Consider the following 13,492-nt stretch of genomic DNA (forward strand, 5'->3'; position numbering starts at 1 on the left):
TTGTGAAGAGATTAGTGCTTTCTTTTCTATCTGGAAAGTCAAATTAAAATCACAGCTGGGTATGGTAGGCTCATGCCTGTAATCATAACTCTTTGGGAGGCTGTGGTGGGAGGACTGCTTGAGTCCAGGAGTTTGAGACCAGCCTGAGCAACACAGGGAGACCCGTCTCTACAAAAAATAAATGTAAAAATATTAGCTGGACATGATGGTGTGTGCCTGTCTTCCCAGCTACTCAAAAGGCTGAGATAGGAGGATTGCTTGAGCCAGGAGATAGAGGCTGCAGTGAGCCATGATCGCACCAGTGCACTCCAGCCTGAGCAACAGAGTGAGATCTTGTCTCAAAAATAATAAACAAATAAATAATAAAATAAAACCACAAGATTACTTAGTGAGCATTGGTAACAGCTCCTTTCACATTGATTTCAACTGTGAAGAGTCTCAGCATCCCCATCTTCTCAGCAGGGGAAGAGTTTCTGAGTAGATCTGATGCTTGAATTAGCAGGGTGGAGCACACTCCCTTGACCAGTGCTGGATAAACTGTTAGCATTCATTCACTCTTTCATTCAACAGACACTGCTGAGCACCTACTATTACATGGCAGTTACTAGGATACAAGTTCAACAAAACACAACTTTGCCTTTAGAGAGTTCATGGTTCAATAAAGAATATGTGTAAGTATACACGAAATGAATAGTTATAAGAGTTAAGAGGGGTACCGTATATAAAAAAGACAAAAAAAATTAAGTGGTTATCTATTCAGTAATGGGGACATTTGGGTCATTCACATTTTTTTAGCCATTATAAATACAGGGATACTGAGGATTTCAGTTAATTCCTCACTCAGAAGTATTTATTTATTGATATCTATTATATTAAGACTATAGGAAATCTTACCAAATAAGAAAGAAACCCATAAGATAGCTCCCTCCTTGCTTTAAGGCACTAATCCCATTCACAAGGGGTTTACCCCCCAAGTAGAAAGGTTGAAAATGTTAGGTCATTTGAGAGGAAAGACAATCTGTTTTGTTCATAATTTCCCCAGTCTCTAGAAGAATGCCTGGCACAAAGGAGGTGCTCCACAGATATTTTTAGAATACATGAAATAGGTCACCATGGTCTTGGGGTTAGGTAGGAAAGCAAATCACAGGAGGTAATGAACTAGGGCAGGCAGGGTTCATGGAACTTGAGCTCACAGTGAGGGTGAAAATTATATTCGACAGCAGAAATGAGCAAAAAATAACAGGAAGTTGTGATTACAGAAAAGCTCTCAAATACTACTTTCTCTTTGAAGCCTTCTATAATCATCTTATGGGACCTTCCCCCTATTCTGGACCTCTTTCAAGATACTTTTCTTATACTCTATCAAGTTACATCCATGTGCACTCCTCTTTCATCTCCCTGATATTGACCACATTTTGCAATTGGAAAACTGAGTCAAAAATGGGGGATCACCTGTAGTCCCAGCTACTCAGGAGGCTGAGGGCAAGAGAGTCACTTGAGCCCAGGTGTGCGGGGCTGTCACGTGCGATGACCACTCTTGTGTACAGCCACTGCACTTCGGCCTGAGCAACAGTGAGAGCCTGGTCCTGGAAAAAATTTCTTTTAAAATAGAGGTGGTTTCCAAATCCCAGAGATAAAACTTGGACGCTGAAAGTAGAAATGTCAGAAAGTAGTGAGGTTGAAAATGCTAGAGTACATCCGAAGAGCGAATACCCAACAGAGAAAGGTCAAAGTAGAGAGATTGAAAATCTGGAGTATACCCAAAACGTTAGTAGTAAAATAACTTGCATTGGAATGAATGGATGATTGAATAAATGAATGAACAAAGGTAGATGAGAACAGAGGCCATTAGAGCAGAAGTCAAGAAGAATATATATATATATATATATTTTTTTTTTTTTTTGAGACGGAGTTTTGCTCTGTTGCCCAGGCTGGAGTGCAGTGGCGTGATCTCGGCTCACTGCAAGCTCCACCTCCCAGGTTCCCGCCATTTTCCTGCCTCAGCCTCCTGAGTAGCTGGGACTACAGGTGCCTGCCACCACGCCTGGCTAATTTTTTTGTATTTTTTTAGTAGAGATGGGGTTTCACCTTGTTAGCCAGGATGGTCTCAATCTCCTGACCTCGTGATCTGCCCGCCTCAGCCTCCCAAAGTGCTGGGATTACAGGTGTGAGCCACCGCGCCCAGCCAAAGAATACATGTTTTAATAATTGTTTGAGGCCCACTGGTCTGACAGTAAGGGCCCAAGTGAATAGAGAAAGCTAGCCTCCAGTTAGAAGACACCTAGGAAGTTAGCAAAATAATCAATGATAATAGAGTCTAAATGAAGGTTAGTGTATATAAAAAGGAAGAATGAATATGAGGACATTTTTAAATAAAAACTCACCATATTTGGTGGGTGATAATTATAGGTTATGAGTAAATAATTCCAAAGTTTTGATATTATGTATAGAGCCATGGTAAGAAGAGCAGGAAGACGAACTCAATTTTGAAAACATATTTGACACAAGGATAAGCTATCCAAGTAAAAGCTAGTAATAGGCAACATTTTTCCTAACATTGTTCCAAGTACAAACATTGTTCCAAGTATACTTCACATGTATTATGTCATGTAATCATTACAATAACACTATGAGGTAGGTGCTATTATCATCTTTCTTTTACAGATGGGAAAACTGAGGCACAAGAGTGAACAATTTGCCCAAAGTCATTAGCTAATAAGTGGCTGAGCCAGTGCAATGAATTCACCCCCACCCCCGTCTCCTGCAAATTCGTATTTTGAAATCTTCACCCTCAATGTGATGGTAGTAGGAGATGAGGCCTTTGGGAGGTAAACCCCTTGTGAATGGGATTAGTGCCTTATAAAAGGAACCCGAGCGCTCTTGCTCTCTTTCTGCATTGTGAGATAAAGGGAAAAAACAGCCAACTTACAACCCTGAAGAGGGCCTTCACCAGAACCTGACCATGTTGGCAGCCTGATTTCAGATATCCAGCCTCCAGAGTTATGAGAAATAAATTTCTGTTGTTTAAACGCCACCAGTCTATATGGTACTTTACTACGGCAACCTGAACTCACTGAGCGCCAGGATTTGAACTCAAATGTTGAGAAAACTTTGCCCGGGACCACTCAGAAATTCGCTATTTATTTGATAAATACTTAACAAGTACCACTATATTCTAGACATTGTGCTGTTGCTAGGGAGAGGAAAAGCTGGTAGTGAACAAGACAGATGTGGTCCCTACCTGCACAATTACATGGACACTAAACAAATAATGAGAAGTAGGAATTGGAAAAGTGATAAATTACAGTTAGGTAGGAGGAATGGGTGAGAGAAAAGAATTCCAGGGGAAGTGAAGAGCATGCGTAAATGCCTTGAAGTGAGAGCCTACAGTAGGGAATAAAAAGAGGAGGGCCTGGAAAAAATTAAAATACTATGGCAGGAGTGCAGGCAGCTAGGGGGACAGATGGAGAGGCTGGAGAGAAAGACAAGTCCAGATAATGGAGCTTAGACAATGTGTGGTAAGCAAAGGGAGGCCACTGGAGGAATTTAAGCAGGTCAATGATCAGATTTATATTTTAAAAATTACTCTGGCAGCAGTATGGCAAATGTATTGGAATGAGGCAAGAGCAGTTTTTTGGAGGACCTGAATGGGTTACTGTGTGACTTCAAGCAAGAGGCGACAGTGGTTTAGACTAGAATGGGAATGAAAAAATGGTCATGGGAACACAGATCCAATTTTCCAGGGAGCAGACAGATGTAGGTGATTCTGCTGTGTGTTGGAGGTGTGCTAGGTTTCTGGCATGAACTGGGTAGATGTTAAGATACCCTTTACTGAACCAGGGACTATGGGAGGAGTGTTTTGAAGGAATTATGATATACAGGTTCAGTTTGAAATGCCCTAAGTCATCCAAATGAAAGTGTACCAAAGGCAGTATGTTGGAACTATGAATGTAGGATTCCAGAGCAAGATCTAGGCTTGATTTATGGATTGAAGAGTCTTCGACAGAGGGTATTTGATGCTACTGGGAGAGCATAAGACCACCTAGGAAAGTGTATGGGGAGACTCAGTACAAGGGCCAGGGTTCAGCTCAGCATGATTCCAATGTGTAAGAGGTAGATCAAGGAGGAGCTGGTTGTTAAAGAGCAAACTCAGGTAGGGAGGAAACCTGCGACATAAGACCAGAGGGAAGAGGGTATTTGGAAGCGAGTGTGGTCAATCGTGTCAAATACTGGGAAGAGGGCTTGTAAATGAGGACTTAAAATGATCTGCTGCATTTACAGACGTGAAGCTTGTCTGTGGACAATTCAGAGCCACTTCAGGTGAGCGGTGGAGACACTGGAGAGGGCTGGGAGGTGGGACATGAGAGACTGTCCATGGGGTAAGAGACAGCTGGAGTTATTGGAGAGCAATTTAGGGAGAAGAGAAATCTTTTTAAAGAATTGAGAGACTTAAGCATGTTTAAATACTACTAAGAAAGAGCCGGTAGGGAAGGAAAGGTTGAGAGTAACAGAAGGAAAGGAGACTTGTTAACTGCAAAGTCCATGAGAAAACAGTAGGGTACCTGGAGTACCACGAAGGACAACTCTTTCTTTACAAGAGAAGTGAGTCAAGGGCGGAGTCCAGAATCGAACCCTCTCTGCTTCCTAAAGACACGGCTCCTTTAAAGGACAGAAAAACAATGATTAAGACTTCAGGCCGGGCGCGGTGGCTCACACGTGTAACCACACCACTTTAGGAGGCCGAGGCGGGTGGATCACCCGAGGTCAGGAGTTCCAGACCAGCCTGGCCAACATGGTGAAACCCCGTCTCTACTAAAAACACAAAAATCAGCCAGGTGTGGTGGCAGGTGCCTGTAATCCCAGCTACTTGGGAGGCTGAGGCAGGAGAATAGCTCGAAACCGGGAGGCGGAGGTTGTAGTGAGCCGAGATCGTGCCACTGCACTCCAGCCCAGGCGACAAGGGCTAGACTCTGTCTCATTAAAAAAAAAAAAAAAAAAAAAAAAAAAAGACAGACTTGAAACCCCAAGGAGAGGGCTGCTCAGTTCACTACCAAGGAGAATGGGGACCTAGTGGTGTGGTCCTGGGCGACCTACGAAAGAGCAATTCAGTAGTTTCCAGCCACGGAAGTCCCCCTGCTGGGTTTAGGGTGCAGTGGGTGCGAATCCCTGCTGTAGAAAACAGGCTGAGGAAAGAAAGCGACACAGGATGTTGTCTGGAGAAAGGCGGGCAGGTAGGAGGGGGCATATTTCCAGCGGTCCAGGCAGGTTGTGGCTTGGAGGCCTCCGAGGGCCGTCGACGTCAGCCATGGCCCGGGCAGAGCCCCGCGAGGTGCCACAGTATCCGGGCCAGCGCCCCCCGGAAAAGCATGCTCCGCCGGCAGCCGCCAGGTTTCTCCGCGGAGTCTCGGAAAGGAAAACCCGTCCCCACCGGGGTCCCACGACGCCCCCGGGCCCCAGGACGTTGGCAGAGGTGCAGCAGACCTTCTTCCCCAGCCCGCACGGCTCCCGCGGTCCGGCCGCGTCCTAGCCCGGGCTGCCCGTCCCCAGTCTCCCGGCGGCGTCGGAAAGTTCCCGGGGCTGGCGGCGGTCAAGAGCAGAGCCAAGGCAGCCGCAGACGCCTTCTAGCCCGCCGCTCACCGCCGCAGGGGCAGGCCTGCGCGGGGGTTTCCACCAAGTCGCCGACAGCCCTCGGGAATTCCCCCACTGGGCCACACACAAACCCCGCTTCCTCCTTCAAATTTCCGCTGCCGGCTTTATCGATCCGAAAGCCGCGGTGGGGTTTAGACCACTCCTCCCGGCGCCGGGCTCAGCCCGCCTTCGCCTTCCCTCTCCCGGCGGAACCCCCACCTCTCCTCGCCCGAAGAAACCCGAAGGTCTTCGGCAAGTTCCGTCCCCAGCGCGGGGGCGGGGCCGCTCGAGCTGCTCCGGGCCGAGCTCGGCTGTTTCCGTGCGCGGCCGCTGCGCACTCGGCACTGGGCGGCGCTGGCTGGCTCCCTGGCTGCGGCTCCTCAGTCGGCGGCGGCTGCTGCTGCCTGTGGCCCGGGCGGCTGGGAGAAGCGGAGTGTTGGTGAGTGACGCGGCGGAGGTGTAGTTTGACGCGGTGTGTTACGTGGGGGAGAGAATAAAACTCCAGCGAGATCCGGGCCGCGAACGAAAGCAGTGACGGAGGAGCTTGTACCACCGGTAAGAGGAGCAGGAGGAGGAGGCAGGAGCCAGAGAGAGCCGGGGGGACGGAGGGGGGACGGGGAGGCGCCGGACACCCGCGCTTGGGGCCTTCCCCTCGCAGGAGGGGCCGCGGTAAAGATGGAGCCTCCGCCCGAGCCCCACAACATCGCCGCCGCTCGCAGCGAACAAAGAATAATGGCGGCGGACTGGAGCCAGCGGCGGCCGGGGCGGCAGCGACTCTGCCTGCAGCCAGCGGCGGCGCTCATGGCGGGGGGCGGCGGGCGGCGGGCGGGGTGGGAGCCGGCGGCCGGGGGTGTGTGCGGGCGGCCGGCCGCGGCGAGCTGGCGCCCGCGTTCCCGCCGCCGCCGCCGGGCCGGGCGCGGAGCCGGGAACCCGGAGCCGCCCCGGGGGAGGCCGCCAGCTCGGCCCGGCGCTGCCCCCCGCGCCGCTCGCTCGTCCGGCCCCCGCCGCCCGCCTCGCCCCCAGCCCGACCCGGCCGGGCCTCCGGGGCAGCCGCCGCCTAGGTGCCGGTGGGGGGTGGAGGAGGAAGAAGGCTACAGTTGAGGGCAGAGGAGGTGAAGGTGCCTGCTGCCTTCCCGGAGGCTTCGGTGTCTGCCATGCCCGCTTCGCAAGGGGAAGAGCTGCAACGTCTGACCTACTCTTCTCTCCACTCTTTGTGCAATAAAGTTCGAAACCCAAGGTTTCCTCTCGTGCTGTATTTTATTCATGCCCTTTCCCCCCCGCTCCTACACCGTTGAGGAAATGCTGCTTTCTGCCCTGTGTTGCTTAGTTGAGAGATGAGAGCTTGTGCTTTTGGGGGGAATTTTTGACTCCCTCACCCCTTTGCTTTTTTTTGTTTTTTTTTTTTAAAGTCAGTAGTCATGGAAATGCATGCTTTTTGGGAGAAAGGGTGCTAAGAAAAACATTTATAATAACTTTTTAAACTGTTGAGATCTTATAAAAGGGAAGCTGGTGTTTGAAAACAGTTTCGGTTTTAACCCTTTTCAATAAGGTAATCATCACTTGAGGTCTATCATTCTGAAACACTTCGTTGAAACGAGTATCAGCCGATGTACTCTTGTTTTACATCATTTCGCGGGGTACAACCTTGCCAGCCGCGTTTGGGTCATCTGGATCTCCCCTCACCCTCCGTCCCACTCCCCCTACCATATTAACCACGAATTTCTGTGTGAACTTTAATGAGAGATTGATTTAATACTACTTCTAAAAATAGACTTTAAAGTATCTATTATTTGTCTCTCATGCGGTAGGTAACCCCCGTCTTGAGATTGACAGTTTAAGCCACAAGCTGTATTTTTTCTTCGCCTGTTGGGAAAAGAGGACAGCAGGAAAGTCATTGACACATTAAAAATTAAAAGACAATTTTTAAAGGACGTGCAGTATGACCTATTTAAGTTTGTAGTACCATCTCAAGTTATAATTCTAACCTCAGCTGGCGTCTACCTTCTGAAGGTTTAGTGGAAGACACTTTCGATTGCTGCCCATTGAAATCTTTTACATTTATGGCTCATTTCCTGATTTAAAAGTAAAGCCCCGAACAGTTATTTTAGGTGGTGCAAAAGACGAGCAAGTTTGTTTTAAAAATACTTGTCTGTCACTGTATGATTGCATTGTGATTGATACGTACAAACCTTCTGGTTAGGAACAAATATTGATTGGCAGCAGAAGCACTGTCTTATTTTTCTGTATCCTAGTCACTTTTCCAAAACGTGCTTTGCTGTATTGCTTCTCTTTAAAAGACCACATTAGCAATTTGTCATTTCCAAGAAAATTAAGAAGAGGCAATAAAGGGAGGTTTTCTATAAAGATTGGGGAAATGATTTTATTTCCAAACACTGAAAAAATTATAGTATTGATAATGGTATGTTACCATTTTTCCTTTATGTTGTTCGCAAGCCACTATCAGTTGAGTAGAATTTTTTTTCTTGTTAAGAATATAAGTCGGGCACGGTGGCTGAGGCCTGTAATCCCAGCACTTGGGGGGCCGAGGCGGGCGGATCACTTGAGGTCAGGAGTGCAAGACCAGCCTGGCCAACATGATGAAACCCCATCTCTACTAAAAATACAAAAATTACCTGGGTGTGGTGGCGCACGCCTGTAATCCCAGCTACTCGGGAGGCTGGGGTTGCAGTGAATTGAGATCGTGCCACTGCACTCCAGCCTGGGCAACAGAGCAAGACTCCGTCTCAAAGAAAAAAAAAAGAAAGAATATATGACTCTTCATTTTGAGATTTTTAAAAAATTGTTTACTGATGGCCGAGTGCGGTGGCTCACATCTGTAATCCCAGCACTTTGGGAGGCCGAGGCAGGCGGCTTAATAGGTGAAGAGATCAAGACCATCCTGGCTAACATGGTGAAAACCCGTCTCTACTAAAAATACAAAAATTAGCTGGATGTCGTGGCGCGTGCTTGTAATCCCAGCTACTAGGGTAGCTGAGGCAGGAGAATCTCTTGAACCCAGGAGGTGGAGATTGAAGTGAGCCGAGATCGCGCCACTGCCTTCCAGCCTGGCGACAGCGAGACCCCATCTCAAAAAAAAACAGTTTGCTGATATGTTCTTTCTTTAGTCTTGCCCAAGAGATATTTTAAATTGTATTTTTTATTTTAATTTTTATTTATTTATTTTTTTGTGACGGAGTTTCGCCCTTGTTGCCCAGGCTGGAGTGCAGTGGGGTGGTCTCGGCTCACTGCAAGCTCCGCCTCCCGGGTTCAAGCGATTCTCCTGCCCCAGCCTCCCGAGTAGCTGGGATTACAGGCGCAGGCTGGTCTCGAACTCCTGACCTCGTGATCTGTTCGCCTTGGCCTCCCAAAGTGCTGGGATTACAGGTGTGAGCCACCGCGCCCGGCCATTTTATTATTTATACATTCATAATTTGTGATTTTTAGCAATTCCAGGTGAAACTTCAAACTTACATTCATTAGTACTTGAACATTCACCTGGAACATGTTACTAAATTGTACTTCTGCACTGTTCCAGCCATGGGTAAAAATTACAGCTGGATCTGCTTGAATCTTTTTTTTTTTTTTTCCATGAACACCTACATTTAGAAAGCAAATAAATTATTTGACAGAATTTGCTTGAAGAATGTTAAAAGAACACTTCTTTGGGAATTTAAAACTTACGTGTTAACCTGTTTTGATGAATTTTTTTTCCCCACATAAAGAGCCTGAAGAAACTTAGACACCTGATCCATAAAAATGGCACCTTTTTCTACTTTCTGAAACTCACATTCTTGATTAGGTCTCATTATTAGAAATTTTGGTTTCTTCATAGAGAAGTAGCTTTATTTCTCTCTCATTCTAAGACATTTGGTTTTGTTTGTTTGGGTACAGTATGGTTATGGGGTTATAGTAAAACCAAGTACGTGTCTTCTTCACCTGTTTTTAAATTCTCCTTTTTATAACAAAATTTAACCTAATGCTTACAGTATATTACCGAAATTTATAATTTCATTTATTCCATAAATAGCTTATCAGATATGAGTTATATAAACTTGTTTACAGCCAGCTTGTGACATAGTTTTGCAAATATCTTGATATATGGTGTAACTTTGGCTTCTTTATTGAATAGAGCTCAAATCTAAATTTAGGAATGTAATAAGATGTCAAGATGGAAAAATGCAGGATTTTTTTTTCTTACCCATGTGTAAACTCATCTCTACTGCAGTATCACTTGAGACAACAGTTTATGGTAATTCAAATATTTATTTAGCACTCACTGTGACAGAGAATGTAGTTGAAAGAGCATGAGGTTTGGAATCATAGGCCTAGGTCTGAATCCAAGCATTGCCACTACTATCCTGTACCCACCCCAAAGGAATTTTGTGTCCTAAGGAAGTTTCTTAATCTTTCTCAGCCTCAGTTTCCTTATATGTAAAATTAGAATACTACTACTTATTTCATAAGATTGTGAGATAAACATAAAGTACCTTAGGGCTACAACTAATGATAGCTAGTCCCTTAAGCTTTATTTTAACTTGCTACCTGTGGGCCCTTAGGCAAGTTATCTTAACTTCTCAATAGCTCACTTTCCTTTCTGATCAATGTAGAATAACTACCTCAGAATTGTGGAGGTTAACTATAAAGTAATACATACTAAGTTCCAGGCATTGTGCAAGTGTCAAGTGCTCGAGTGTTGACAAGGCTTTTTTCTTTTGTTTTAAATTTTTTTTGAGACGGAGTCTCACTCTGTTGCCCAGGCTGGTGTGCAGTGATGCAATCTCAGCTCACGGCAACCTCTGCTTCCTGGATTCAAGTGATTCTCCTGCCTCAGCCTCCCTAGTAGCTGGAACTACAGGCACGCACCACCACTCCCGGCTAATTTTTGTGTTTTTAGTAGAGACAGGGTTTCACCATGTTGGTCAGGCTGGTCTTGAATGCCTGGGATTATAGGCGTGAGCCACCACACCCAGCTGGCCTGTTACTTTTTAAATTATTTATGATTACTGTATGTAATACAGTGGGTCAAGCTACAACAAATCCAAAGATGAATTACACTGTCTTATCTCTACCCTCAGGAACTGTTGGGGACACAGTGACTAAGGCAAAATATGTGTCAAACCAGTCAAAGGAAAAAGGGATCACCTTTGGTGAAGTGAGGAGTATATTTTTTATATTTCTAATTTGGTTTTTTGAATAAGTAATTCATTCACATGATCTGTAATTCAAAACATATATAATACAGCAAAATGCCCTACATTTTCTTGCCCTATTACCTAAGTGTTAGCAATTTTTTATTTGTCCTTTAAGAGGTGTTTTATGTGAACACGAGCAAATATGTATGTACAGTCTCCCCTTTTTGTACAAATGGTAGCATTACTAGGTATACACTCTCCTATATCATGCTTTACCCACACCACTTAATATGGCTTAGCAATTTTGTATCAGCACATAAAGAGCTTCTTCATTTTGTAACATACAATTGGAGGCATTTTATTATGTAAGTAGACTGTATTAACCAGTTAGTGAGCTGCTTTTATTCTTAGGTCTTACATGACCTTTTAAACTAAGGGAAACTGCCATCTTGCCTATTTCTTTAAAGAAAAACTTTTTATTTGAATGCAAAATAAATAGTTTGTGACAGGAAATTGTTACTTAAAGTCCCTCATTTCTTGTTTAACTCCAGTTTTTAAAAGTTTAATAAAATGATCAAAATGTACATGAGGAGGCAAGCAAGCCAGGTTAAGAGTTAACTCACAAGGTGAATTTAATTCTTTTGTTGAGGTTCTTACAGTTCTGAACAGACTACTTCTTTCAATTATTATTTTGGCCCAAAAGGTTTTTGTGGCTTGCTTTCTTAATGAGAAAGAACATTTCATATAGTTCAGTGTTTTTTGGGGTTTTTTTTAACAGACAGCCCATGGGATATTATTACCCAGTAAGGCTGATTACTATACTGGATTTCTCCCTGCATTCATTTATTTTTTACATACTTGTTAACTTACTTTGACGATTGTCTAGTATTTCTTAATATAATTATGTGAGGTTTATATTTTGTACCTAAATTTAAAAATAGTGAGATTCACCTATATGATTGCTGAGATGATAAACTTTACTGCATAGATGATTTTTTTCCCCCGTGGAAACCTTTGGTCAACCAGTTGGACCAAGTAATACGTATTTCAGCCAAAGCACAAAATATGTTTCACTACCTTTTTTTTTTTTTCTCTAGCTTTTCAAAACAGCATTGAGCTACAGTACTTATTTATTTATTTATTTATTTATTTTTATTTATTTTTTTGAGGCAAGGTTTGGCTCTATCACCCAGGCTGGAGTGCAGTGGCACACACTTGGCTCACTGCAACCTCTGTTTCCTGGCTCAAGCCATCCTCCCATTTCAGCTTCCTGAGTGAGTGAGACAACAGGCGCACACCACCAAGCCCAGCTAATTTTTTGTATTTTTTTGTAGAGACAGGGTTTCGCCATGTTGCCCAGGCTGGTCTCGAACTCATGACCTCAAGCAATCCGCCTGCCTCAGCCTCCCAAAGAGCTGGGATTACAAGCGTGAGCCACCATGCTCGAATGGTGTAGTACATTTTAAGTATACATGCTGTTTGTATTTATCTTTAAAATGTACACACTATGACTTTTTTAAGATGATTAAACTCAGAAAGTGATTAATAATACAGCAGCAAGGACACAAATCTCTTTCCAGAAAACATCATTAAGTAAAGCTGTCATGGGCCAGGCGCGGTGGCTGACGCCTGTGATCCCGGCACTTTGGGAGGCTGAGGTAGGTGGATCACCCGAGGTCAGGAATTCGAGACCAGCCTGGCCAACATGGTGAAACCCCATCTCTACTAAAAATACAAAAATTAGCCGGGCATGGGGGCAGGCGCCTGCAATCCCAGCTACTCAGAAGGCTGAGGCAGAATAATCACTTGAACCTGGAAGGCAGAGGTTGCAGTGAGCTGAGATCGCACCATTACACGCCAGGCTGGGCAACAAGAGTGAAACTCTGTCTTAAAAAAAAAAAAAAGCTGTCATGGTATATTTTGTTTTTTGTATTCCCAAGTTGGTGTTTATGCGTTGATCATATATGCCAAAGTTTTTAATGTAAGAATATTGTTTTGAGGTTTTACTAATACTTGATTTAAACTATTACTATGTGCTATTTGGCCAGACGCGGTGGCTCACGTCTGTAATCTCGGCACTTTGGGAGGTCGAGGCGGGTGGATCACTTGAGGCCAGGAGTTTGAGACCAGCCTGGCCAAGATGATGAAACCCCATCTCTACTAAAAATAGAAGCATTATCTGTGCATAGTTGTATACGCCTGTAGTCCCAGCTGCTTGGGAGGCTGAGGCAGGAGAATTGCTTGAGCCCTGGAAGCGGAGGTTGCAGTGAGCCAGTATCACGCCACTGAACTCCACTCTGGGTGACAGAGCATCTCATAAATAAAGTATTACTATGTGCTATTTGTACCTGCTAAGTGATTAAAATGTTTACAAAGTGCTTTGTTGTCGAGACAGAGTCTTTCTCTGTTGCCAGGCTGGAGTGCAGTGGTGCGATCTCAGCTCACTGCAACCTCCGCCTCCCAGGTTAAAGCGATTCCCCTGCCTCAGCCTCCCAAGCAGCTGGGATTACAGGTGCCCGCCACCATGCCCAGCTAAAGAGACAGGGTTTCACCATGTTGGCCAGGATGGTCTCGATCTCCTTTACCTTGTGATCCACCTGCCTCTGCCTCCCAGTGGTGGGACTACAGGCGTGAGCCACTGCACTTGTCCTACAAAGTGCTTGTCTTTACAAAATATTTGGGGATGGGGGTGTGGTAGATCATTGAAATCTGTAAAGGCAGAACGTTTTTTA

General features: G+C 45.2%; 2 protein-coding genes across 15 annotated transcripts in view; one reads left to right on the forward strand and one right to left on the reverse strand.

Moving 5' to 3' along the window:
- Positions 1–5,866, reverse strand: part of KLF7 (KLF transcription factor 7) — a 473,743-nt gene extending 467,877 nt beyond the window's left edge. For 2 of the 4 annotated variants that reach the window (XM_063645051.1, XM_063645049.1), the window contains exons 1-2: positions 5,482–5,866; positions 4,563–4,659 (exon numbers count right to left, since the gene is read on the reverse strand). The gene's annotated coding sequence lies outside the window, so the exon portion shown is untranslated. The remainder of the gene's footprint in view (positions 1–4,562; positions 4,660–5,481) is intronic. The other 2 variants (XM_063645052.1, XM_063645050.1) reach the window with 1 other exon arrangement.
- Positions 5,764–13,492, forward strand: part of CREB1 (cAMP responsive element binding protein 1) — a 75,235-nt gene continuing 67,506 nt past the window's right edge. For 5 of the 11 annotated variants that reach the window (XR_010122215.1, XR_010122218.1, XM_055290402.2 and 2 more), the window contains exon 1: positions 5,958–6,183. The gene's annotated coding sequence lies outside the window, so the exon portion shown is untranslated. Of the gene's footprint in view, positions 6,184–13,492 lie in introns of all 11 variants that reach the window. The other 6 variants (XM_055290398.2, XM_055290400.2, XM_055290401.2 and 3 more) reach the window with 6 other exon arrangements.

The sequence above is a fragment of the Symphalangus syndactylus genome, chromosome 8, assembly GCF_028878055.3.
Source record: "Symphalangus syndactylus isolate Jambi chromosome 8, NHGRI_mSymSyn1-v2.1_pri, whole genome shotgun sequence".
NCBI lineage: Eukaryota > Metazoa > Chordata > Mammalia > Primates > Hylobatidae > Symphalangus > Symphalangus syndactylus.